This window comes from Danio rerio, chromosome 11, assembly GCF_049306965.1.
Source record: "Danio rerio strain Tuebingen ecotype United States chromosome 11, GRCz12tu, whole genome shotgun sequence".
Lineage (NCBI taxonomy): Eukaryota > Metazoa > Chordata > Actinopteri > Cypriniformes > Danionidae > Danio > Danio rerio.
In genome coordinates, this window is record NC_133186.1 from 1564943 (window position 1) to 1590536 (window position 25594).

At 41.3% G+C, this 25594-nt stretch overlaps 1 protein-coding gene across 4 annotated transcripts in view; it reads right to left on the reverse strand.

Annotated features, from left to right (window-relative positions):
• phactr3b (phosphatase and actin regulator 3b) overlaps positions 1–25594 on the reverse strand; it is an 89892-nt gene that overhangs the window by 63181 nt on the left and 1117 nt on the right.

Genomic DNA, 25594 nt, shown 5'->3' on the forward strand with positions numbered 1-25594 from the left:
ATTCGTAACACTTTATAATAACTACACACTGTAAATCATTTAAGCATTAGCAACTGGTGAATTCATTATTTGTTAAGCGTTAACTCTACATTAATAAAACTTCAACTGAAGAGGTTTGATAGAGTTAGCTGGAAGCCCGGCTAGTAGAGAGTTGCAATAGTCCAGTCTGGAGAGAACAAGAGCTTGAACAAGGAGTTGAGCTGCATGTTCAGATAGGAAGAGTCGGACCTTTCTGATGCAGTTCTAGAGATGTGGTCAGAGAAGTTTAGTTGGTCATCAATCGTTACTCCAAGGCTTTTCACCATTTTGGATGAAGTAATGGTTGCCCCATCCATCAGGATTGAAAAGTGATGGTGTAGAGTCGGTGTTGAGAAGTTTTGTTCTTAAACCGCAAACTCAGTGTCACACCCCTGCTCCGATGGTACACTCCAATCTCCTCATTCAACCTCTGGCCAATCAGGACTGCCTAAAGGCCTTTATTAACTGCACCTGTGCCCACAGTTTGTTACTTTCTGGCAGCACATGGCTGAACTGCAGAGGACTGAATTTGATCTCCCTTGTTTTCCTGTGTGTGCGTATTTGACCATGTAAGTGGCTTTTATATAGTGGTGGGCAAAGCGAGGCTTCGTGAAACACTGAAACAGTCGAAGCAAATGTGTCGAAGCTTCGAAACGTTTCGAAACCCCACTCTACAGTGACGTCTAGTGGTCATTTTTTATGTATTGCAGTAAAACAGCTTCAGCAAAGAAGAGTTGAACAAATTGAGGGGTTAAGCCCAACTTTGTATACTGAATCCTTTAAGTAACATAGTCTAGTGGTTAAGATGTCAGACTTCCATGCGGGGTTAATAGGTTTCGAAGCCAGACTATGACAGTTGTTTTGAAATGCTTTAAAACCAATTGGTAATGCTTTGCTCTTGTATCGTTTTGTTTCAACATTGGTCTGATATCCGAATGAACAATTTGTGAATAAATATGTCTTGTTTTTGTCTTAAAACAGGGTTGTTGCTAGATCAAAAACGGTGGCCTGAAGTTATCAAGAATTATTTATATTATTCATTAAATTTCCCATTTATTGTATTTTATTACAGTTTTTCTAGTTTGCTTTGAGCTGGTTAAAGAAACTAGGTTCCTCTTCATTTTCATTATCACTATCCCAGCAGAGCAGAGGACCGGTCTTGCAAATGTGTAAACCCTTTCTCATTGGGTTGACACATTTTCCCCACCATTTTTCCAAACAGTTAACACGGATGTCATTCAAGCAGTCCAAACTCCATTGTTTTAGTTTTGGTAACCAAACAGAATCCATCTGTTCCTAACTATTAAAAACTACCAACATCAGTATGAAATCACTGAAGCACCGGTTTGACACTCCTTCACACAAATCTTCAATTAGCCATCATTCTGCAAACCTTATATAAACGGTGGAAGGTCTGTGTTGTTCTGTGCCAGCATTGATGGAGGAGGTCAATATGGCTATGTCCTATACTCCCAATAGATTTGACTGTATATTGGTTTACATGTGTTTTCTCTAATATTTACAGTATTTTATAACTTTTGTCTTTTTTTTATATACAGTATTTCAGTTTTCAGCCACAGTTTGAAAAATGTCATGAATTCAATATATATTCAATCAAAGCACATCTTATTCTTGATCCAATTCTTTGCAAAAAGGCGAATTTGACAGCCCAAATAGAGACAACAAATGCCATTGGCTATAAGCTACAATGGCAAGCAATGGTGGTGCACTGAGCTCTGTATTTTGTATTTTGTTGTGCATTGTGTAATGATTAATTGAAAGAGCTCATATACTTGTTTGCAAGTTGTGTAGTTTGAAGGTAAAACTAGCTTTTGTTGCATATGTTAAATGTTTTGACACGATATGTGCCTTTTGCAAGCAAAATGTGTCATTTTGACCATGAGTGCCGCTGTTTAGGCCTGTGTGTTAACTGTTTTGAAAATGTGGAGTTTCAGTTGACAACTACATCCAAGCATTCGAGAAAAACTGTAATGTCTACCTAAACCCATCCATACTGTAAAAATATTTATTATTGTTTTACAGTGTTACAAAAATGATGCTAAATTGATGGCGTATCCCGCAGCTGTATCCTATTTAGGCTACACAAAACAGAAACATGATTAAATTCATAAAACCATGATTTCAGAGTATTTGTACAAGTCGGGATTCGAACCCAAAACATCATGCAAAGCATAGGATCAAGGAGCAAACACAGTCCTCTAAGCCATATGACACAGAGGTTGTTTGATGACCTTGGCGGTCAAATGAGGATCCGCCAGGTCTCGAAACGTTTCTAAGCTGATCGATGCTTTGAATCGCTTTAGTCACGTGACTAGGTGTTTCGAAACACTTTAGTCACGTGACTTGGGTGCCTCGGATCATGCTTCGGTGCAGTGTTTCGAAACCCTTGCGCTTCGGGATCTCGACACTGTGTCGAAACATCAGTTTCACGTCAGCCATCCCTACTTTTACATGATTTAAGTTGACTTAAGTGCTCATGTTTTATGTTTGCCATATATTTGTTTAGTTATGTACTTAGTTTGGTAAACTGAAGCATTTGTATTTGTTATTTCCTTACTGATTACTGATACATTGTATTTCTGTTTCCTTGCAGAAAACCACACACACACGCACACACACACACATACCTTTCATCCTAAGTACAAATCCTTGTCATTGTTAATAAACAACTAAATGGAGTGACTAGACTGGACCTCTGTTCTTACCGACAGCACCACTGGCTTCAAGCTAGCTACCTAAACAAGTTACCTCACAACCTCCTTTTCAGTCGGGTTGGCAGAAACTACAAGCATTTCCGTTTTCGCGAGGTTAAGCTGAAGATGATGATCTTTCATCCAGTGTGAGGTGTCTGACAGGCAGGCCGAGATGTGAGCTGGAACCGAGGGATCATCAGGGTGAAAAGAGAGGTATAGCTGGGTATCATCAGCATGGCAGTGGTAGGAGAATCCATGTTTCTGGATGACTGGTCCTGGACATGCAGATGAGAGGCAGACGGCGTGCAGGAAAATGTCAAGAGCTTTGTTTGTGCTTGCTAACAAGCTGGCGACAAAAAGAACTAGGTCATGATCTCAAATCGAGCGGTTGTCATCCCGTTTTAAACGTTCATCGCATCAATACGTGTCCATGATCATCATGCAATCGGAGCCCCATGCAACATTTTATCTGATTGCTTATGATGACCGCAATCGATGAGCAGCACAAAATCAAATCCGCTTCTTGAGCATGACAACGACGGCTGATAATGATGAAGTGAAGTTAACGAGAGGCCGAGCGTCCCCGGAGAGACTGCAGCGGTGAGTAAAGCAGTATGGTGTAATGAGATCAGTCACTGTTTAGAAATATTGTATTACAGACACTTTCGATTGCGGTCGGAGCAGCATAAACACTGTTTAAAAGTCTCCAGAGGGCTCATGGGAACGGCATCAGAGTAAATAAAAGCATCAGATTCAACACAACACAGCACATCTACTGTCAGAGTGCTTGATGATCGATTCTACCCTGCACTTTAAACCATGTAGAATACACAATACCATCAGACTGCACGCACACAAGAGCAATAGTGTTTACATTTAGCGTTAAATATGCAAAGGCATTGAGTTTGCTTCTGTGAGAGGGGGAATCAGTTTCTTGTCTGTCTAGCTGTGGGCATTGAAGTCTTACAGGATGGATTAATGAATATTGATGATGTGAGACATGCTCATTTCAATAATGTCACCAACGTTTGTCAAACACACTGTGACTCAGGGTTATTACAGCTAGCGAAAACCAAAACGGTCACTTAAAATAAACGCTAACGGCATTAAAATAATAGAAGAAATATTAAATGTATATAATATAATAATTCAGGCGACGCAGTGGCGCAGTAGGAAGTGCTGTCGCCGAACAAGAAGGTCGCTGGGTCGATCCTCAGCTCAGTTGGCGTTTCTGTGTGGAGTTTGCATGTTCTCCCTGCCTTCGCGTGGGTTTCCTCCGGGTGCTCCGGTTTCCCCCACAGTCCAAACACATGTGGTACAGGTGAATTGGGTAGGCTAAATTGTCCGTAGTGTATGAGTGTGTGTGTGAAAGTTGGCGGTTCATTCCGCTGTGGCGACCACGGATTAATAAAGGGACTAAGCCGACAAGAAAATGGATGAATGAATAATATAATAATGCGGGGTGGCTCAGTGGTTAGCAAGGAGGTCGCTGGTTCTGTGTGGAGTTTGCATGCTCTCCTCGCATTGGTGTGAGTGATAAATAAGGGACTACGCCGAATGCTTTATTATTTTTGTAGCAGACATACAGTGTCCTCCTGCAACTGTTTTGCAGCATATGAATTGTCCCAAACACTATTTTTAACTGTTGAAAATTGGAAAAAAGGTTGTTTTTACTCTCTGATAGTCAAAGCAAGTAAAAAATTCTGTTAAATATGCATTAAAACCAGTCAGGAAAAAGGGTTTTATGTAAATTCCGCCTAGAGTCCACATATATGGACATCATTTTTCTCTAAAAGTACATCCTATCTGTCACAATCACCAGCGACCTCTAACCACCAGAGTCCGCTGAAAAACATTATATAACTACAAATCCGCCAGTTTATGGACTACAAATGCATACATGCACTTCGCCCACACACACCTGCTTCCTCATTTAGACTGATTACACTCGCACCACCTGAGGATTGTCAAAGACTGATTACACACACTATTTAAGCAGCACACACACTCATTCACATGGCTGAGTCTTGTTAGCTGTAAAGTGATATTACAACGCGTTTCTTTAGTCTTGTTTTCCCGTGTGTTTGCCATAGCCTCGCTTCCAAGTTGTCCCTTCTGAGCTCTCGCCTGATCCTTTGACAACGATTCTGGACTGCCTCTATACATCTGTTTGCACCTGTGTTGACCATTGCTTGCCTGACTCTGATTAAACCTGCATGTTGATACTTCTGTTGTCAGTGTCACTCCCCATGGTTCAATATCAAAGTTGATTTTTTATTCTAATTAGGTTCCAATAAGCCCAAAAAGCTAAAAGAAACAAAAAAATGCATGTAAAAAAACACCTTGGCCATTAAGAGGCTAGGGCTTACAGAAAATGGTTTCCAGTGAGCGGTATGGTGGGGTCAGAATTTGGCATCAGCAACATGAAAGCATGGATCTATCCTGCTTTGTATTGGCTCAGGCTGGTGGTGGTGGTGTAATGGTGTGGAGGATATTTTCAATTGGGTCCATTAGTACCAATTGAGCATCAACGCCACAGCCTACCTGAGTATTGCTGCTGACCATGTCCATCCCTTTATGAGCACAGTGTCTCCATCTTCTGATGGCTACTTCCAGCAGGATAACGCAGCATGTCATAAAGCTCAATCATCTCAGACTGGTTTCCTGAACATGACAATGAGTTCACTGTACTCAAATGGCCTCGACAGTCAGCAGATCTCTATGCAATAGTTAATAGAGCACCTTTCGTATATGCTGGAACAGGAGATTGGCATCATGGATGTGCAGTCGACAAATCTCCAGCAACTGCATGTCAATATGGAGCAAAATCTCTGAGGAATATTTCCAGTAGCTTGTTAAATCTACAACATGAACGATTAAGGCAGCTCTGAAGGCAAAAGGGGGTCTAATTTGGTACTAGTTAGGTGTACCTAATAAAGTGGCCGGTGAGTGTATATAATTGTCAAACTTTACAGTAAGATTCCATTAGTTAACATTTACTATTGCATTATTAAAATCCAATGCTTGTTATTTTACTTTATAACTTTATTACCATTGACTAACGTTAACAAAGATAAATACTGTAATAAACGTATTGTTCATCCTTTGTTAATGTTAGAACGCACATTAACTAAAGCAACCTAACTGTATACATTACCTTTTATTCCATATTTTAATGTTTAATTAATATTTAATATACTTAATATTATTTCAAGTCACAATTCATGCTGTTACTTACCAATAACTAAGACTGGTAGTTCAATAAACTGCTAACTAGCTGTTTATTAATAGTTAGTAAGCTAGAAGTTGGGTTCAGGTATTGGGTACGATTATGGATGTAAAATAACTACAAAAAACCTGCTAATCTCCCAACAATATGCAGGCAATAAGCCAGTGTTTGATAGCATGAATTGTGGCTTCAACTAAAGCGTTGCCTTACATTCTGTTTATTTCATTATCAATTTAATGCGATAAAAAAGAACACGTTGTTATTTGTAAATCATGGTAAAAGCTCTATATAATGTGAGCGGCGGCAGAACCCAGAGGTGCAGTATAGTCTGCTGTGGTAATGAGAAAGATGATGAGCGACTCCTCTGAGACAGATAAAACACCACAGGTTGGGAACGTTTCCAGCGCTGTGAAAGTGAGCTGAACACAGAGAATGACTAACGACTAATGCATCCAACTCTCCATTCACTTCCACAGGCCAAACGTCCTCGAGCAGCGGCTCTTCTGAGATGCAAAACTGCACGCATCAAGCCTGTATGTGGGGGATTTTAGGACTGCTGGTACATTTTGCATCTCCATGATAAGCTAAGGCACAAAAATATTACCATCAACTCTGTTACTGTCAACTCTGTTGTTGGCAAATATTGTCCGGTTTCCCCCACAGTCCAAACGCATGCGCTTTAGGTGAACTGTATGAAATTGGCTCTAGTGGATAAATGTGTGTTAATGACAATGTATGGGTGTTTCCCAATATGGATGGGCATCCACTGTGTAAATATAAGCCGGAATAGTTGGCGGTTCATTCCTCTGTGGCGGCCCTTGATAAACATGGGACTAATCCAAAGAAAAAGTAATTGGGAAATGAACCCCTGAACGTTTATTTAATATTCCAGGGATGTTCACGGATAAACATGCTATAAAAGCAGCAGCTTAAACAACATAGACAGAAAAATGATGGTTTATTATTAGCTGTAATAATAGCAATAACGCATCTGCTGCTAGTCTGGCCAAAAATATAGTCAACCCAAAGCAGAGTAAAATGTTGGCTTTCGAAACTGCTGTTTACAGCCAAAATGTTGCACAGAACAATGATTTGAAGCATTCGTCATGTGCACTGTGCCAGCCTGGACGGATAGAAACTAAAGTCTACCGACAGCCCTGCCAGTGCACACTTTCTGTCCACAAACGTTTCACTACACTTTCAAAAAACAAGTGCACAACAGTGTATTAAATGTGCAGTTATAGTGAACACTTCAAATTATGAAAGAATAAAAAGTGGGTGGAACTTGGGAGGGACTTGATGGCAAGAGCTACAAGTGGGCAAGAGGTGACATCTGTGAAATATATGATTGCGTGTGGGTGGGACTTAAGCACCAAATGGGTGGGACTTAAGCTCCAAGTGGGTGGGACCTCAGCTACAAGTGGGTGGGACTTGAGAGCCAAGAAATATGTTATTGCGTATGAGAGTGACTTGAGAGACAAGTGGGTGTGACTTGAGCTCTAAATGGGTGGGACTTGAGATCCAAGTGAGAGTGACCTGAGATCTAAGTGGGTGGGACTTGAGCTCCTAATGGGAGGGACCTGAGCTCCAAATGCGTGGGACTTGAGATCCATGTAAGTGTGACTTGATATGTAAATGGGTGGGACTTGAGCTTCAAATGGGTGGGACTTAAATTCCAAGTGGGTGGGACTTGAGATCTAAGTAGGTGTGACTTGATATGTAAGTGGGTGGGACTTGAGCTTTAAATGGGTGGAGCTTAAATTCCAAATGGGTGGGACTTGAGATCTAAGTGAGTGTGACTTGATATGTAAGTGGGTGGGACTTGAGCTTCAAATGGTTGGGACTTAAATTCCAAGTGGGTGGGACTTGAGATCTAAGTGGGTGGAACTTGAGCTACAAATAGGTCTGACTTGAGCTCCAAGGGGGTGGGACTTGAGATCCAAGTAGGTGGGACTTGAGCTCCTAATGGGTGGGACCTGAGCTCCAAATAGGAGGGACTTGAGATCCATGTGGGTGGGATTTGAGATCCAAGTGAGTGTGACTTGATATGTAAGCGGGTGGGACTTGAGCTTCAAATGGGTGGGACTTAAATTCCAAGTGGGTGGGACTTGAGCTACAAATAGGTGGGACTTGAGCTCCAAGTGGGTGGGAGTTGAGATTCAAGTGGGTGGGACTTGAGCTCCAAGTGGGTGGGACTTGAGATTCAAGTGGGTGGGACTTCAGCCACAAGTGGGTGGGACTTGAGCTCCAAGTGGGTGGGACTTGAGATTCAAGTTGGTGGGACTTGAGATTCAAGTGGGTGGGACTTCAGCTACAAGTGGGTGGGACTTAAAATCCAAGTGGGTGGGACTTCAGCCTCAAGTGGGTGGGACTTAAAATCCAAGTGGGTGGGATTACAGCTCTTCAGCTGTACAAACTTGCAGGTTTTTTTGTAAATTTAATGTCTTGTACATGACACAAAGTACAATCTATTGAGTTTTATGAAAGTCTACACCTACCCCAAGCCTAAACCCATTCTCACAATAACCTGTTGTGTTTTATAAACGTCTACTCCACCTACACAGAAAACAAAAACTGCAGGAAGAGGCAGTCCAGCGTACATATTTGTTGATTCTCAACAATGTATCTCTGGGCACATATCTCCAATGAGCCTGGGTTGATACATCCGTCCAGCTGAATGTCTGCATGCTATCCTAATCACCTCCCAGAACCAGGGAAATCTCCCCATTACCATCATCATCATCATCATCAGATGCAAAACAGCCTTCATTTTCTCAGATGATTCTCCACAATAATCTGTGCACTCATTAATAAAGACTGTCGTATCATGCTGTGTTAATGCAGGAGCTTCAGTCGGGTTCGAGGAGGAGCAGGATCAGGTGGGCGTGTTTTTTACCCAGTGTGCGTATTCAGTGTTATTCAGCTCTGCAAGCATTTAGGTCACTGCGTGAATCATTCATAAAGACACTTGCAGCATGGATGACGGCTTTCGAGTGCACTCCCTCAGGGCTGCTGCAAATTAGCATGGAGATCAAATAGCAGAACATCGGGATGAACACTGGGCATATGGGGCTCCCTGTGGAGGTCAGAAACCCAGCCCCCAAACACAAACACACACAAACACACACACACATGATCTTACGGGGGACTCTGCAGCTTTGGACCAAACTGACAACAAACACACACTACAAAAATGCTTCTCTTACTTAGATCTGTTGTACTAGTTTACCCAACAATACACTGCATATTTGCACAGCTTAAATTCTTTTTACTTTCTCGATTTTAAGTGAACGAATTATTGTTGATTATTAGAAAATAAGCAGAAAGGTTTGGGCTGCAGTGGAGTTTGTAATTGTACAAATGTATCATTATGCTGACAAAATTAGCACGTTAACACATGCGACCAATTTGGAACATTTAACGCGTTAAAAGAAATAACATGGTTGCAGCTTTTTTTTTTTATTTCCAGTTGTGGCCAACATGTGTTCATCATGTAAAGAAATATGGATTACCAAGAAAAATAATTTTAGACGGAAACTTTCAGTATAAAATGATTAACACCGCAACACTGGGCTATCAGTGTTTCCTCCAGAATTTCATGTTATTTTAAGTGTTTCATTTTTAATTTGTTGACTTTAAGTGAAGTTCAGCAGTTTCACTTTCATTTAGGAACATACTGTTCATGTCCCGTGACAAACTGAGGAATTGGATGAGATTATGATGTAAGGACTGAGAGAGTGTGTGGGTGTTTCCCAGTACTGGGTTGTGGCTGGAAGGGCATACGCTGTATAAAACCTATGCTAGATAAGTTGGCTGTTAATTCCACTGTGTGGAGTTTGCATGTTCTCCCTGCATCCGCGTGGGTTTTTTCTGGGTGCTCCGGTTTCCCCACGGTCCGAAGAAATGTGGTACAGGTGAATTGGATAGGCTAAATTGTCCATAGTGTACGAGTGTGAGTGTGTTTGGATGTTTCCCAGAGATGGGTTGCAGCTGGAAGGGCATGTGCTGGATAAGTTGGCGGTTCATCCAGCTGTGGCGACCCCCGATTAATAAAGGGACTAAGCCGAAATTTTTTTTTATAATAATAATAATGATAATAATAATATTAGTAATAATAATAATAAAGTAATAATAATAATAAATAAATAAATAAGTATATATATTAATAAAATAATAAAATATAAAATATAATAATAATCATAATCATAAAAAAAAAATAATGGTAAGAAAATATTTTTAATAATAATAATAATAATAATAATAATAATAATAATAATAATAAAATAATGATAATAATAATAATAAATAAGTGTATATATTAATAAAATAATAAAATATAATTATTATTATTATTATTATTATTATTGTTAATAATAATAATAATAATAATAATAATAATAATAATAGTAATAACAATAATTATAATAATTAATTAATAATTATTATTATTATTATCATTATTATTATTATTATACTATTATTATCATAATCATAAAAAAATAATAATAATGGTAAGAAAATATTTTAATAAAAATAATATTAATTATGATTATTATTGTTATTATTATTAAATAATAATAATAATAATAATAATTACATTTTATTTGAGGTGCCTTTCAAACCACGCAAGCTCACTGTACATAAGAAGCAATAAAAAAACATAAACATTAAATAAACCATAAAAGAAGCAGCAGTTGCAAAATGGCAGCAATATAACAACACAATAAGATTAAAAAACAATAATCAATGTAAGATAAGCTAATCTAAATAAGCAGGTTTTCAACTAAGTTGATGATGAATGATGAATCTGAATGGTGCAAGTTAACCCTAACCCTAACCTTAACCCAATGGTAGGCTTTGTCCATATGTAACCCACTGTTGTATATACTAATCCTACACTGATGAGATTTTTTGTCGTCTTTCTAGTCCAAATATCTAGAAAATTTTAAATCAAGAAGCATTTTCTAGACAAGCAAAAATATTAGTTTGTTTTCAGAAATAAGCCAAAATAATCTGCCAATGGGTGAAGCAAAGTCATCTCAAGTCCAATCGAAAAACAACATGATTATGCTTCACCCATCGGCAGATTATTTTGCTTGTTTTAGGTAAAAAAAAAACACTTAATTTTGGCATATTTTTTCTGAAAACAAACCAATATTTTTTCCTCGTTGAAGCTTCTTGATTTCAAAATAAATATCCCCCCAACCTGCCTCCCATTGGCTGGTTTGAGGGAGTGACAGTGGAGGGCGGGACTTCAGTGTGAAGCTTGAACGAGAGAAACTGCGAGTGTTTGCTTTGATGCTGACCAGCTTGCAAACGCAGGCTTGAGAGAGCAGAGAGAGATTATGAACTGTAGCCTTCACTCCAGACGCCCCACACTTCATTAAATGTGCACACGGAGAGCAGATTAGCTCAAACGCCAACAGCTCTCCACAAATGAGAAAAGACTGGCGATGAAGAAAACGACTGCTTTTTATAGCATGCACAGCAGTCAGCAAAAACAAGACATGCAAAACTAGCCAGAAGAGAGGCTTGCGATGGGAATTTAACATGCAGATCTGTGCCTTCAGGCTCGCAGACTGTAGTGGAAAACTGATGAAGAGGTTATATGTGTGAATTTTACATAGACTTAATGCTACTTTGGTTGTCTATTAAGGGATTCTTTAGGGACTTCACGATCTGATTCCAACAAGGTTGTGATCCGTCACACTGTACAGTAAAGGTTTCATTAGTTCATGCATTTCTATGTACTTTCTCTCTCCGTTCTTCAGTGAAAGTGAAGGTCATGTTAAACTGATGGGTCATCAGTGACCTTGTGCAGATCTTGCCCAAAGCGCAGCACAGCGAAACCCTCCTGCTGTCAGCCAGGTGGACACAAAACCATCGAACGCAAGAGTCACAGAGCGACTGAAGAGCAGCAGACGCTCATGAAAACACTCATCAGTCACTGGAGGTCTGCGAATATTCTGTCATACATAATGATAATTATTGAACCAAAATGCATATTATTTTTATTTTAAACTGCCCTGAAAGAGATATTTTACATAGATATTTACATTACAGCATACCTTCACTGGCCACTTTATTAGGTACCCCTTTTGCCTTCAGAATTGCATTAATCCTTCATGGTATAGATATAATAAGCTACTGGAAATATTCCTCAGATTTTTTTGCTCCATATTGACATGATAGCATCACACAGTTGCTGCAGATTTGTCGGCTGCACATCCATGATGCAAGCAATGCATCTCCACACTGTTAAAGTACACTTATCGGCCACTTTATTAGGTATACCTTACTAGTACCGAGTTGGACCCACTTTTGCCTTCAGAACTGCCTTAATGCACATCCATGATGTGAATCTCCCGTTCCACCACATCCCAAAGGTGCTCTATTGGATTGAGATCTGGGGACTGTGGAGGCCATTTGAGTACAGTGAACTCATTGTCATGTTTACCAGTCTGAGATGATTGAGCTTTATGACATGGTGCGTTATCCTGCTGGAAGTAGCCATCAGTAGATGGAGACACTGTGCTCATAAAGGGATGGACATGGTCAGCAGCAATACTCAGGTAGGCTGTGGCGTTGATGCTCAATTGGTACTAATGGACCCAAAGAAAATCTCCCCCACACCATTACACCACCACCACCAGCCTGAACCGCTGATACAAGGCAGGATGATCCATGCTTTCATGTTGTTGATGCCAAATTGTGAGCCGAGCATCAGAATGTGTCAGCAGAAATGGAGACTCATCAGAGCAGCAACGTTTCTCCAATCTTCTATTGTCCAGTTTTGGTGAGTCTGTGTGAATTGTAGCCTCAGTTTCCTGTTCTTAGCTGACAGGAGCGGCACCCGGTATGCTCTTCTGCTGCTGTAGCCCATCCGCCTCAAGGTTGGCCGTGTTGTGTGTTCAGAGATGCTCTTCTGCAGACCTCGGTTGTAACGAGTGCTTATTTGAGTTACTGATGCCTTGAGTTACTGGAACCAGTCTGGCCATTCTCCTCTGACATCTACAAGACATTTGCGCCCACAGAACCGGTGCCACGTTGATGGTTGTTTGTGTAAATCCCAGTAGATCAGCAGTTTCTGAAATACTCTGAGCAGCCCGTCTGGCAGCAACAACCACGTTCGAAGTGACTTTTCTTCCCCATTCTGATGCTCGTTTGAACTGCAGCAGATCGTCTTGATCATGTCTACATGCCTAAACGCATTGAGTTGCTGCCATGTGATTGGCTGATTAGAAATTTGCATTAAAGAGCAGTTGGTCTGGTGTACCTAATAAAGTGGCCGGTGAGTGTATATGTTTTAATAGACTTAATGTGAAATATCTTAAAAATAAAAATAATATGCAATTTATTGCTCTTTTTTTGCAATGCGTAAATGTGCTTGTTTTTGCGATTACTTTAGATCTCCAGATTTACTCAACTATGGGAGAAATTACCAAGTGGAAGAAAACGGTTTTCCCAGAGATGGGTTGTGGCTGGAAGGGCATCCGCTGCGTAAAAAAAACTTGCTGGATAAGTTGGCGGTTCATTCTGCTGTGGCAACCCCGGATTAATAAAGGGACCAAGCAGACAAGAAAATGAATGAATGAATGAAGAAAACGGTCAAACCGTTTCCTCTACAAACGAGTGTGTTCATGACTACAAAAAGTAGAATAATATAGTTAGTATAGAATAGTAACAGTACAGTAATAATATGGAAAATATCAGATTGCAACAAGCAGCAGAACGAGCTGTGTTTAACGTCTAAAAACCAATGGAAGTGAATGAGAGCAGAAGTGTGGAGCCAAAAGATTTCAATGGTTGCTTCCACTCAAACGTGAAGAATAAAGTCAACACAGTCCTTCCTATTGTACTAAATAATTGGCATTTTGCAGATTCTGCAAGCTGTATATACACTTCTGATTTCAACAATACGTGGGTTTGAGATCGGTACTTGTGTTTCCACCGCACAGACAAACTGTATTAATGGTTGTCTCAGCAGTAGCAGGAGGTTGTGCAGAAACGTTCTCTCTGTTTGGCAGGGCCTCCGTCTCTTAACCTCGCTCTTTAGCAGCGTTTGCTCAGTCCTCGGGGGAACACAGAGGCAGGTGCCTTTTTTTAGACCGCCTGCTTTTCCTGACACTTCCCAGCAAGCCTCAAATAATGTCACAGGACTCGCATTTATTAATGTCACGTCACCGCCAGCGCTTCAAGAACAGAGGTCAGCAAATATTATAATACACACTCAGGACATGCATGCGGAGTCCTTCATGAGGGCCAGATTAATGCAGTAAAGTCATTATCGCAAGTTAAACAACCCAGAAACAGAGCAGGATCTTGTTTAAGGTTTGTGTGACGTCAAAGGCAAAAAACCACGCCCCTTTTACCGTCAGTTTGCTACGAGGGAAATTTTAAGCTGTTGACTTGTGAGTGGATGAGTTTAACTGTTGACTAGTGAGTAAACAATGTTATCTGTTGATTACTAAGTAGAAGAGTTTAGATGTTGACTAGTGAGTAGATGAGTTTAGTTGTTGACTAGTGAGTAGATGAGTTTAGACTAGTGAGTAGATGAGTTTAGCTGTTGACTAGTGAGTAGATGAGTTTAGACTAGTGAGTAGATGAGTTTAGCTGTTGACTAGTGAGTAGATGAGTTTAGTTGACTAGTGAGTAGATGAGTTTAGTTTTAGTTGTTGACTAGTGAGTAGATGAGTTTAGCTGTTGACTAGTGAGTAGATGAGTTTAGTTTTAGTTGTTGACTAGTGAGTAGATGAGTTTAGTTGACTAGTGAGTAGATGAGTTTAGTTGACTAGTGAGTAGATGAGTTTAGTTTTAGTTGTTGACTAGTGAGTAGATGTGTTTAGCTGTTGACTAGTGAGTAGATGAGTTTAGTTGACTAGTGAGTAGATGAGTTTAGTTTTAGTTGTTGACTAGTGAGTAGATGAGTTTAGTTGACTAGTGAGTAGATGAGTTTAGTTTTAGTTGTTGACTAGTGAGTAGATGAGTTTAGTTTTAGTTGTTGACTAGTGAGTAGATGAGTATAGTTGTTGACTAGTGAGTAGATGATTATAGTTGTTGACTAGTGAGTAGATGAGTTTAGTTTTAGTTGTTGACTAGTGAGTAGATGAGTATAGTTGTTGACTAGTGAGTAGATGATTATAGTTGTTGACTAGTGAGTACAGCTAAACTCATCTATTTAGTCAACAGCTAAACTCATCTATTCACTAGTCAACAACTAAACTCATCTACTCACTAGTCAACAGCTAAACTCATCTACTCACTAGTCAACAGCTAAACTCATCTACTCACTAGTCAACAGCTAAACTCATCTACTCACAAAAACTCATCTACTCACTAGTCAACAGCTAAACTCATCTACTCACTAGTCAACAACTAAACTCATCTACTCACTAGTCAACAACTAAACTCATCTACTCACTAGTCAACAACTAAACTCATCTACTCACTAGTCAACAACTAAACCCATCTATTCACTAGTCAGCAGCTAAACTCATCTACTCACAAAAACTCATCTACTCACTAGTCAACAACTAAACTCATCTACTCACTAGTCAACAACTAAACTCATCTACTCACTAGTCAACAACTAAACTCATCTACTCACTAGTCAACAACTAAACTCATCTACTCACTAGTCAACAACTAAACTCATCTACTCACTAGTCAACAACTAAACTCATCTACTCACTAGTCAACAACTAAACTCATCTACTCACTAGTCAACAACTAAACTCATCTACTCACTAGTCAACAGCTAAACTCATCTACTCACTAGTCAACAACTAAACTCATCTACTCACTAGTCAACAGCTGAACTCATCTACTCACTAGTCAACAGCTAAACTCATCTACTCACTAGTCAACAGCTAAACTCATCTACTCACTAAACTCATCTACTCACTAGTCAACAGCTAAACTCATCTACTCACTAGTCAACAACTAAACTCATCTACTCACTAGTCAACAACTAAACTCATCTACTCACTAGTCAACAGCTAAACTCATCTACTCACTAGTCAACAGCTAAACTCATCTACTCACTAGTCAATAAACTCATCTACTCACTAGTCAACAGCTAAACTCATCTACTCACTAGTCAACAGCTAAACTCATCCACTCACTAGTCAACAGTTAAACTCATCTACTCACTAGTCAACAGCTGAACTCATCTACTCACTAGTCAACAGCTAAACTCATCTACTCACTAGTCAACAACTAAACTCATCTACTCACTAATCAACAGCTGAACTCATCTACTCACTAGTCAACAGCTAAACTCATCTACTCACTAGTCAACAGCTAAACTCATCTACTTACTAGTCAACAAGTAAACTCGTGTAGCTTTGTAGCATCACCTTAGCAACCACACACTGACACACCTACAACACCCAGAACACCTTAGCAATCACATAGCAAAACACAAAATAATGCATGCTAACCTTAGAGCAGCATAACCTCAATTAAATCAGCAAACGGTTGTTGTTTTGGCTAGAGAAACTGGTCCCAGATCAGTCTATTTGTCTCTGCAGGGTGTCTTGATCTAGATCAGCCTGAATGACAGCATCCAATCAGATCAGTTTTACCCTCACATCAAACACTAACCCACTTTTTATCCATGACTCCCCCTTATTTTCATTGGATAAGACTCTTAAATGTTGCGCTGGTTTGAGGACTGTTAGATTAAGACCCCCTTCATTTGTATTCATGTTTTATTAATCAGCCGTCTATATTTAGCAGCTGTAGGATTTCGGCAGTGAATATTCAGAGCGGTGATTAATGCAGAGCAGGAATCTTCAAAGAGACTGCTAACCACACTGCTTATACTGCATTAATGCTGAGATTGAGGACGAAACCCGTCACAGTTTCTCTGTCAACTCTGATTATACCGTCGAATCAGACAGAATTATTAATAATTGAACATGCAAGGGACCGGGAGGTGGGGGTGTGTAAAACTTTGTGAATGGTTGTTGTTGTTGTTGTTGTTTTTGGTGGCTTTGCATGTGTCGCACAGTGGCTTAGTGGTTATCACTGTCGCCTCACAGCAAGAAGGACGCTGGTTTAAGTCCCGGCTGAATCAGTTAACGTTTCTGTGTGGAGTTTGCATGTTCTCCCCGTGTTACCGTTGGTTTCCTCCGGGTGGTCCGGTTTGTTTCCCCCACAGTCCATACACATGCGTGACTAGTGAGTAGATGAGTTTAGCTGTTGACTAGTGAGTAGATGAGTTTAGCTGTTGACTAGTGAGTAGATGAGTTTAGCTGTTGACTAGTGAGTAGATGAGTTTAGTTGTTGACTAGTGAGTAGATGAGTTTAGCTGTTGACTAGTGAGTAGATGAGTTCAGCTGTTGACTAGTGAGTAGATGAGTTTAGCTGTTGACTAGTGAGTAGATGAGTTTAGTTGTTGACTAGTGAGTAGACGAGCTTAGCTGTTGACTTGTGAGTAGACGAGTTTAGCTGTTGACTAGTGAGTAGATGAGTTTAGCTATTGACTAGTGAGTAGATGAGTTTAGCTGTTGACTAGTGAGTAGATGAGTTTAGTTGTTGACTAGTGAGTAGATGAGTTCAGCTGTTGACTAGTGAGTAGATGAGTTCAGCTGTTGACTAGTGAGTAGATGAGTTTAGTTGTTGACTAGTGAGTAGATGAGTTTAGTTGTTGACTAGTGAGTAGACGAGCTTAGCTGTTGACTTGTGAGTAGACGAGTTTAGCTGTTGACTAGTGAGTAGATGAGTTTAGTTGTTGACTAGTGAGTAGATGAGTTTAGCTATTGACTAGTGAGTAGATGAGTTTAGCTGTTGACTAGTGAGTAGATGAGTTTAGCTGTTGACTAGTGAGTAGATGAGTTTAGTTGTTGACTAGTGAGTAGATGAGTTTAGTTGTTGACTAGTGAGTAGATGAGTTTAGCTGTTGACTAGTGAGTAGATGAGTTTAGCTGTAGACTAGTGAGTAGATGAGTTTAGCTGTTGACTAGTGAGTAGATGAGTTTAGTTGTTGACTAGTGAGTAGATGAGTTTAGCTGTTGACTAGTGAGTAGATGAGTTTAACTGTTGACTAGTGAGTAGATGAGTTTAGTTGTTGACTAGTGAGTAGATGAGTTTAGCTGTTGACTAGTGAGTAGATGAGTTTAGCTGTTGACTAGTGAGTAGATGAGTTTAGTTGTTGACTAGTGAGTAGATGAGTTTAGTTGTTGACTAGTGAGTAGATGAGTTTAGTTGTTGACTAGTGAGTAGATGAGTTTAGCTGTTGACTAGTGAGTAGATGAGTTTAGTTGTTGACTAGTGAGTAGATGAGTTTAGTTGTTGACTAGTGAGTAGATGAGTTTAGCTGTTGACTAGTGAGTAGATGAGTTTAGCTGTTGACTAGTGAGTAGATGAGTTTAGTTGTTGACTAGTGAGTAAATGAGTTTAGCTGTTGACTAGTGAGTAGATGAGTTTAGCTGTTGACTAGTGAGTAGATGAGTTTAGTTGTTGACTAGTGAGTAGATGAGTTTAGTTGTTGACTAGTGAGTAGATGAGTTTAGCTGTTGACTAGTGAGTAGATGAGTTTAGCTGTCGACTAGTGAGTAGATGAGTTTAGTTGTTGACTAGTGAGTAGATGAGTTCAGCTGTTGACTAGTGAGTAGATGAGTTCAGCTGTTGACTAGTGAGTAGATGAGTTTAGTTGTTGACTAGTGAGTAGATGAGTTTAGTTGTTGACTAGTGAGTAGACGAGCTTAGCTGTTGACTTGTGAGTAGACGAGTTTAGCTGTTGACTAGTGAGTAGATGAGTTTAGCTATTGACTAGTGAGTAGATGAGTTTAGCTGTTGACTAGTGAGTAGATGAGTTTAGCTGTTGACTAGTGAGTAGATGAGTTTAGTTGTTGACTAGTGAGTAGATGAGTTTAGCTGTTGACTAGTGAGTAGATGAGTTTAGCTGTTGACTAGTGAGTAGATGAGTTTAGTTGTTGACTAGTGAGTAGATGAGTTTAGTTGTTGACTAGTGAGTAGATGAGTTTAGCTGTTGACTAGTGAGTAGATGAGTTTAGCTGTTGACTAGTGAGTAGATGAGTTTAGTTGTTGACTAGTGAGTAAATGAGTTTAGCTGTTGACTAGTGAGTAGATGAGTTTAGCTGTTGACTAGTGAGTAGATGAGTTTAGTTGTTGACTAGTGAGTAGATGAGTTTAGTTGTTGACTAGTGAGTAGATGAGTTTAGTTAACTAGTGAGTAGATGAGTTTAGCTGTTGACTAGTGAGTAGATGAGTTTAGTTGTTGACTAGTGAGTAGATGAGTTTAGCTGCTGACTAGTGAGTAGATGAGTTTAGCTGTTGACTAGTGAGTAGATGAGTTTAGCTGTTGACTAGTGAGTAGATGAGTTTAGCTGTTGACTAGTGAGTAGATGAGTTTAGCTGTTGACTAGTGAGTAGATGAGTTTAGCTGTTGACTAGTGAGTAGATGAGTTTAGCTGTTGACTAGTGAGTAGATGAGTTTAGCTGTTGACTAGTGAGTAGATGAGTTTAGCTGTTGACTAGTGAGTAGATGAGTTTAGCTGTTGACTAGTGAGTAGATGAGTTTAGCTGTTATGGTTATGGTTGACTAGGGGAGTTGACTTGATTGCATGCACAGAACGCATTACAGTATCGCAGATAATCAGTTTGAGACATGTGAGTGTGTGTTCAGCTGGTGAGTCAGTGTGTCCAGTGAACGACACAGAGGCTCAGCTTTAAAAGACCCTTCAGTCTTCCTGCTGCCCACCAGTGTGTGGAGGAAGGACCCTTAATGCTGAACAGCACAGCAGAATCTCTGACTAACTGCTCAGTGGTTAGTTAGAGTGGGCTTCATCTGTGCACTCAAATTCAACCTAAACCTGCTGTTCACCAGTCTGCACAGTCTCTCTGTCTGTATAATATTAAGCAGCAAAATAGATTACTATAACAGGTAAAATAGCCCCCCAACACCCCAAACAATACTAAAATAATGTATTACTTTATTGTGTATATATATTCATTCATTCATTTATCATTTTCCTTGAGCTTACTCCCTTATTTATCAGGGGTCGCCACAGTGGAATGAACTGGCAACTGTTCTGGCATTTGTTTTATGAAGCAGATGCCCTTCCAGCCGCTACCCAATACTGGGAAGCACCCATCCACACTCACATTTACACACACACACTCATTCACTACGGCCAATTTAGTTTACCCAGTTCCCCTATAGCGCATGTGTTTGGACTGTGGGGGAAACCGGAGCACCCGGAGGAAACCCACAGCAACACAGGGAGAACATGCAAACTCCACACAGAAACGCCAACTAACCCAGCCGAGGCTCGAACCAGCGACCTTCTTTCTGTGAGGACAGTGCCAACCACTGTGCCACCGTGACGCCACTGCCAAAGTTAAAACTAAATAAAAAATATATATAATAGTTTTGGAAGTGCCCACGATATCAATATTGTGCAGTTTCATAATCACGATATACTGAATTATTGAATATGGTCACTTGTCTAGTCTGGTCCATATTGTGATGTAGTTAGGAGTGTGTGTGTGAAGTCCTGAATGTCCTCCTGTACTGTATCTGCTCATCTTTGGCTGTTTCTGGAGTGCAGCTGGAGAGCGAGATGAAAGCCGCAGTGGGTGTGCAGCGGATGAAAGGATCCGTCTCTAGACTGAAACACAAGAGGAACTCGGACACTGGCTCCACTGCCATGTCGCATTTTGTTATGAAGCATATTGGCAATATTACATAGTGTACTAATGTTATCATATGGACCAACGTGCATCCTTAAAGGGGTAGTTCACCCAAGAATTTCAATTCTGTCATTATTCACTCAGCCTTTACTTGTCTTAAACCTTTATGAGTTATGAGAACAGAAAAAAAGGCATTTTGAAGAGAGCTGAAAACCGGTAACCATTGATTTCCATTTGTTCTTCATACTATGGAAGTCAATGGTTACAGGTATCCAGCATTCCTCAGAATATCTTCTTTTGTGTTCAACAGATGAATTTCAAGAGTTCACACTTAGCTGACGATTGATTATAAAGCTTGTTTTTCTGGCATGCTGCTTCAGGAGAGAGCCCTGAGCTCATAAGATCTGGAAGTTTGAGGAAGGTACACATTTGTACTTAAAGTGTCCATATTGGTACCTCAAAAGCATATATTAGTACATAAAAAAATTAAGAGGAACACTTTTGTACTTTTTAGGTACTAATATGTACCCTTGAGGTATTATTATGGACCTTTTAGGTACTTTTTGAAAAGGTACCACCCTAGGGACAGCTCTCCTTTATTTCTGAGAGTGTAGTACAAGTCTCCAGTACAGTAGCACAGCTCATCACTGAGAGTGTTCATCAGTTTACTATGTCAACATGTACTGAAACTGCGCCATCAGCTCCAAATCCAAGGATAAACGTCCAGCACCTGTCTGTGTCCAAACAAACAGCTTTTAACACATCTCAATCCCTGAGCCCACATCAGCCGTCAGGAGGAAGCCCTGCTCACACGCTAACAGAGAATAATGCACTGTAAAAGAAATCTCACTGCCGTAAATTCCTTCCTGGAATGAACCGTCAACTATTCCAGCATATGTTTTACGTAGCGGATCAGGCACATGCACACATAGGGCTCAACCTGTGCAGTGCACATGCCCTTTTTAGTCTTGGATAGAAAGTGCCCTTCCAAAATGACCCCCCCCCCCCCCCCCCCCCCCCCCACTGCCCTTCAGTAGGTGTGCGACAACACCACTCTTGAGTACCCACCCCTTACAGTACGCACGCAACAACACCGCTGATCAGAATGCGCACGACAACACCGCTCTTCAGTACGCGCACCACAACACCCCCCCCCAGTCTTTGCACGGACCTGTAGCAGATGCCTCTCCAGCTGCAACAAAGCACTGGGAAACACCCATGCACACTCATTCACACACATACTCATACACTATGGCCAATTTAGTTAATCAATTCCCCTATAGCGCATGTGTTTGGACCAACCCAAGCTCATTCTGAAAACGTAGCCCCGCAGACGTTTCTGGAGACCGTGATTTTCGTGGCCGGATTTTCGTTTTTTCAAGCGAACGCTATGGGGCGATGTGACCTCGTTCCTCTTCGTGCTTGCCACCTGATGACTCACCTCTGTGTGGAGGGCTTTCACGCCGCAACTAGTTTGTCCGGTTAGCTCGTCGTGTTTCGACGGCGGAGCGAAGCCCGGAGGAGGAGCCAGCCATTGGGTTCGAGTCCGGGGAAGAGCGGTTCCAGAAATCAGGTAAGACAAAAAACAGAATCCAAAAAATAAAGCGAACGAGTTTATAATGGAAACCGAAAACGCGGTCAAAATCGGACGAGGGCTTTTCTTTTTCTAGACGGCTTTTGTAAATCGTCGCTTGGGTTTAGGGTAGAAGGAGGAGGAGGAGGATGGCTCGGTCGGCCGATTGGCTGGCCGGACAGTCAATCGTTTAGTTATTCAGTCAGTCAGACAGACGGTCGCTCGACAGCGGCCTCTGGTGGCTTTTTGCAGAAGAACAGCGCGGGTGCGAACGGCACACGCTCGCGAGAGGCGTTCAAGTCGCGAAAAATTGCGCACAGTGGCCTCTCGCGGATTAGCAAAAACTGCAAAAATACGTACCTCCCGGCTAGTGGTGTAGTGGACAGGCCCGCAGGGCACGCACTGTGGGGGGGCGACGCGTGATTAGGGGGCCCCGTGTCGTCACGATTTTCAATAATTGAAAATCCGGCAACCGCAATAATCAAACTCTTGGGAACAACTGTGGTCGGAACCAAAGTTCACAGGTCTGTGTTCTCTGCGGTGAACTACTTCATTCTGATTGGTTGCCGCCGAACCCTGTCATAGCTCATACCATAAAGTTGACTTGATTTCAACTCTCCTCGACGCCCACACCGAAGAACACGCGCCGCGCTGTTTCTCGCCGCCAGTTCTCATTGAAAATGAATGACTCCTGGCTACTTTGACGCTCTTGGCGCTTCCGGTTTGTGATCGCTCCTCAGTTTGTGAAGGCTATCCGCGTTGTCGCTCCACCCCGCCCCCCTTTCCCGCTCCTCAGTTTGTGAAGGCTTCCCCGCGTTGTCGCTCCACCCCGCCTCCCTTCCCCGCTCCTCAATTTGTGATCATCAGGGGGCCCCGTCAGTGATCCCTGCTGGGTGGCCTCCGCATTTTGCGCTACACCACTGCTCCAGGACGTATTTCGCGGCCACCAAAAACGTCTGCAGGGCTACGTCCTTTAACAAAGCCATTATAAACACTTTGCTCCAACTTAAAGTAATGACACTCGTGCTTTGTCCAGCTGTCCTTCTAGCAGCAAGAGGAACCGCAGTCTAATGCATATTACTCAATGCACCTGTAATTAGCAGGGTAAACACAGAGGAGAAACAGGGTTCTCTTCATGTCAGATTCCTATTAGTCCTGCGCAATATTTCGCTTCAGCATCGACATCGCAATGTGTGTGTGTCTGCAATAGTCACATCACAAGATACGCAATGCTGATTTGTGATTAACAATTGAGAATACATGAGAATTGTGGAGTCATTACAAAGTATAACCTGTACCCAGAGGAGGATTGGGTGGTTTGAAAGACCCCTCACCGACAAAGGCCCAGATTTTATCCTATACACTGGTTGAATTGTCCTACTTTGACTGCTAAATTGTGAAAATAACCATCGAAGAAGGTTTTAAGACCAAGCAGAACACTCTTTTGGCTGTTGCTTCAGCGTGACTGAGGAAAGTTAAATGTGCTGGACAGGTAATAAACGACAATATGGCGAGTTTTTAATCAGCATCCTTTGGGCCAGACGGAATCTGCGGACGCTTTTTTGCTATTTCTGCTGAGAATTCTGGTAAAAATCTGCGGATTTCTGCGGAAATATTTTGGGAGTATCATCCCTAGTAGCATTGAATTCTGGCCCAGATTTGGCATAAAGCTGGCACAGCAGGCATTCATCCGGCACTGGCATACAGCATGTGGGCCAAACATGGCCCGGGATTGTCAGAGGTGGCACCGTCTTTAAGGCGGCACACAAGATTTGGGCCAGATGAAAAACGTAGTATTTGGCCCAGATTTAAAAATGTGATAAGTGGGCCATGTGAGTTTGGCCAGTCTTGACCCACATTTAAAATACACTAAAATCATGTTTGAGTAAAGAAAAAAAATTCTACCAATCAGGTCACTTTGAGAAAAAGCGTGCCCATAGTGTGCCTAAAGCGCATCACTCCATGGATTTATCAATTTCATTGCAATCGTGACACACCAACCTATCTGGCCCAGTTCAGGCCCAGCTATGAGTTATTAACTTGGCTGAGACTTGGCCCAGATATGGTCTGTGTTTGGCCCTTGTCTGGAAGCAAGATTTGGTCCAGTCATGTACCGTAATTCACTGCGGCATGTGGGCCAAGCAAAACCTGATTGTGTGGGCCAGAGCTGGGCCAGAGATATTTTGCTATGTGGGATAGCTAAAACTTTAATATAAGAAATAAAAAGCAATGCCTTTTTAACTTTTATTTAATGTTTAAAATGCAACTTAGATTCACTTTATTTGGTAAATAAAAGCAAGTCTCTCATATGATATCTCGACTAAAATACAGAAAATATGACTGTACAAACTGCATTGTACATGAATCTGATTAACATGTTCATATTAGTCAATAATATTACTTTGATTAATTAAACAAACTGAATAATTATAGATTTACACATTTACTCAGGTAAATAAACAGAATTAATGATGGCTAAAAATCTGCGTGCAGATTCCGTGTGGGCCTACTAATGATATACTGTATGATGTTATAAATTTGTATTATCCTCATATTTTTTTCTTCTAAATCTTTAGGAAATGTTTTTGCACATCAAAAAGTGTAGTTGAAGACCATCCGACAAACTAATCCAGGAAAAAATAGTGTTTTAAAAGTATTTAACCCAACCCAAGCTCATTCTGAAAACGTAGTCCCGCGGACGTTTCTGGAGACAGCGGAATTTGTCCCGGGGGGCGCTGTTCCCTTTCGCGCTTGCCAGCCGACTGCTTACCTCCTTGTGGAGGGCTTCCCCGCTGCAACCCATTTGTCCACTCAGCTCATCGTGTACATCGGCAGGCTCGAGATGCAGAGGAGTCGACCACGGCGACCGGTTTCGAGTCTGGGGAAGAGCGGTTCCAGCAATCAGGTAAGACAAAAACAGAATCCCAAAAATTAAGTGAACGAGTTTCGTGACAGGGTGAGAACGCGGCGAAATCCGAAAACACGGTAGAAAAAAAAAATCAGGGCTTTACTTTTTTTGGACGGCTTTTGTAAACTGTTGCTCGGGTTTCGGGAAGCGAGCGGGCGGGCGGTAAAATTCGTTGGGTTCAGGGAAGGAGGAGGGCGGGTTGGCCGGTCGCGCAGTCAATCATCCGGTCAGTCGGACAGCGGCCTCTGGTGGGTTCACGTGAGAACAGCGCGGGCGCGAACCGCACTCGCGAGAGGCGTCTGAGGTGCAAAAAAGTGCACAACATCGGCCTCTCGCGGATTCACAAAAACAAAAACTGCAGCCGTACGTACCCGCCGGGACATATTCCGCGGTCTCCAGAAACGTCAGCGGGACTACGTTTCCACAATGAGCCTGGGTTGATTTAACCTCATAACTAAACAGAATATTAGGCGATTACAGCGCATCCATAG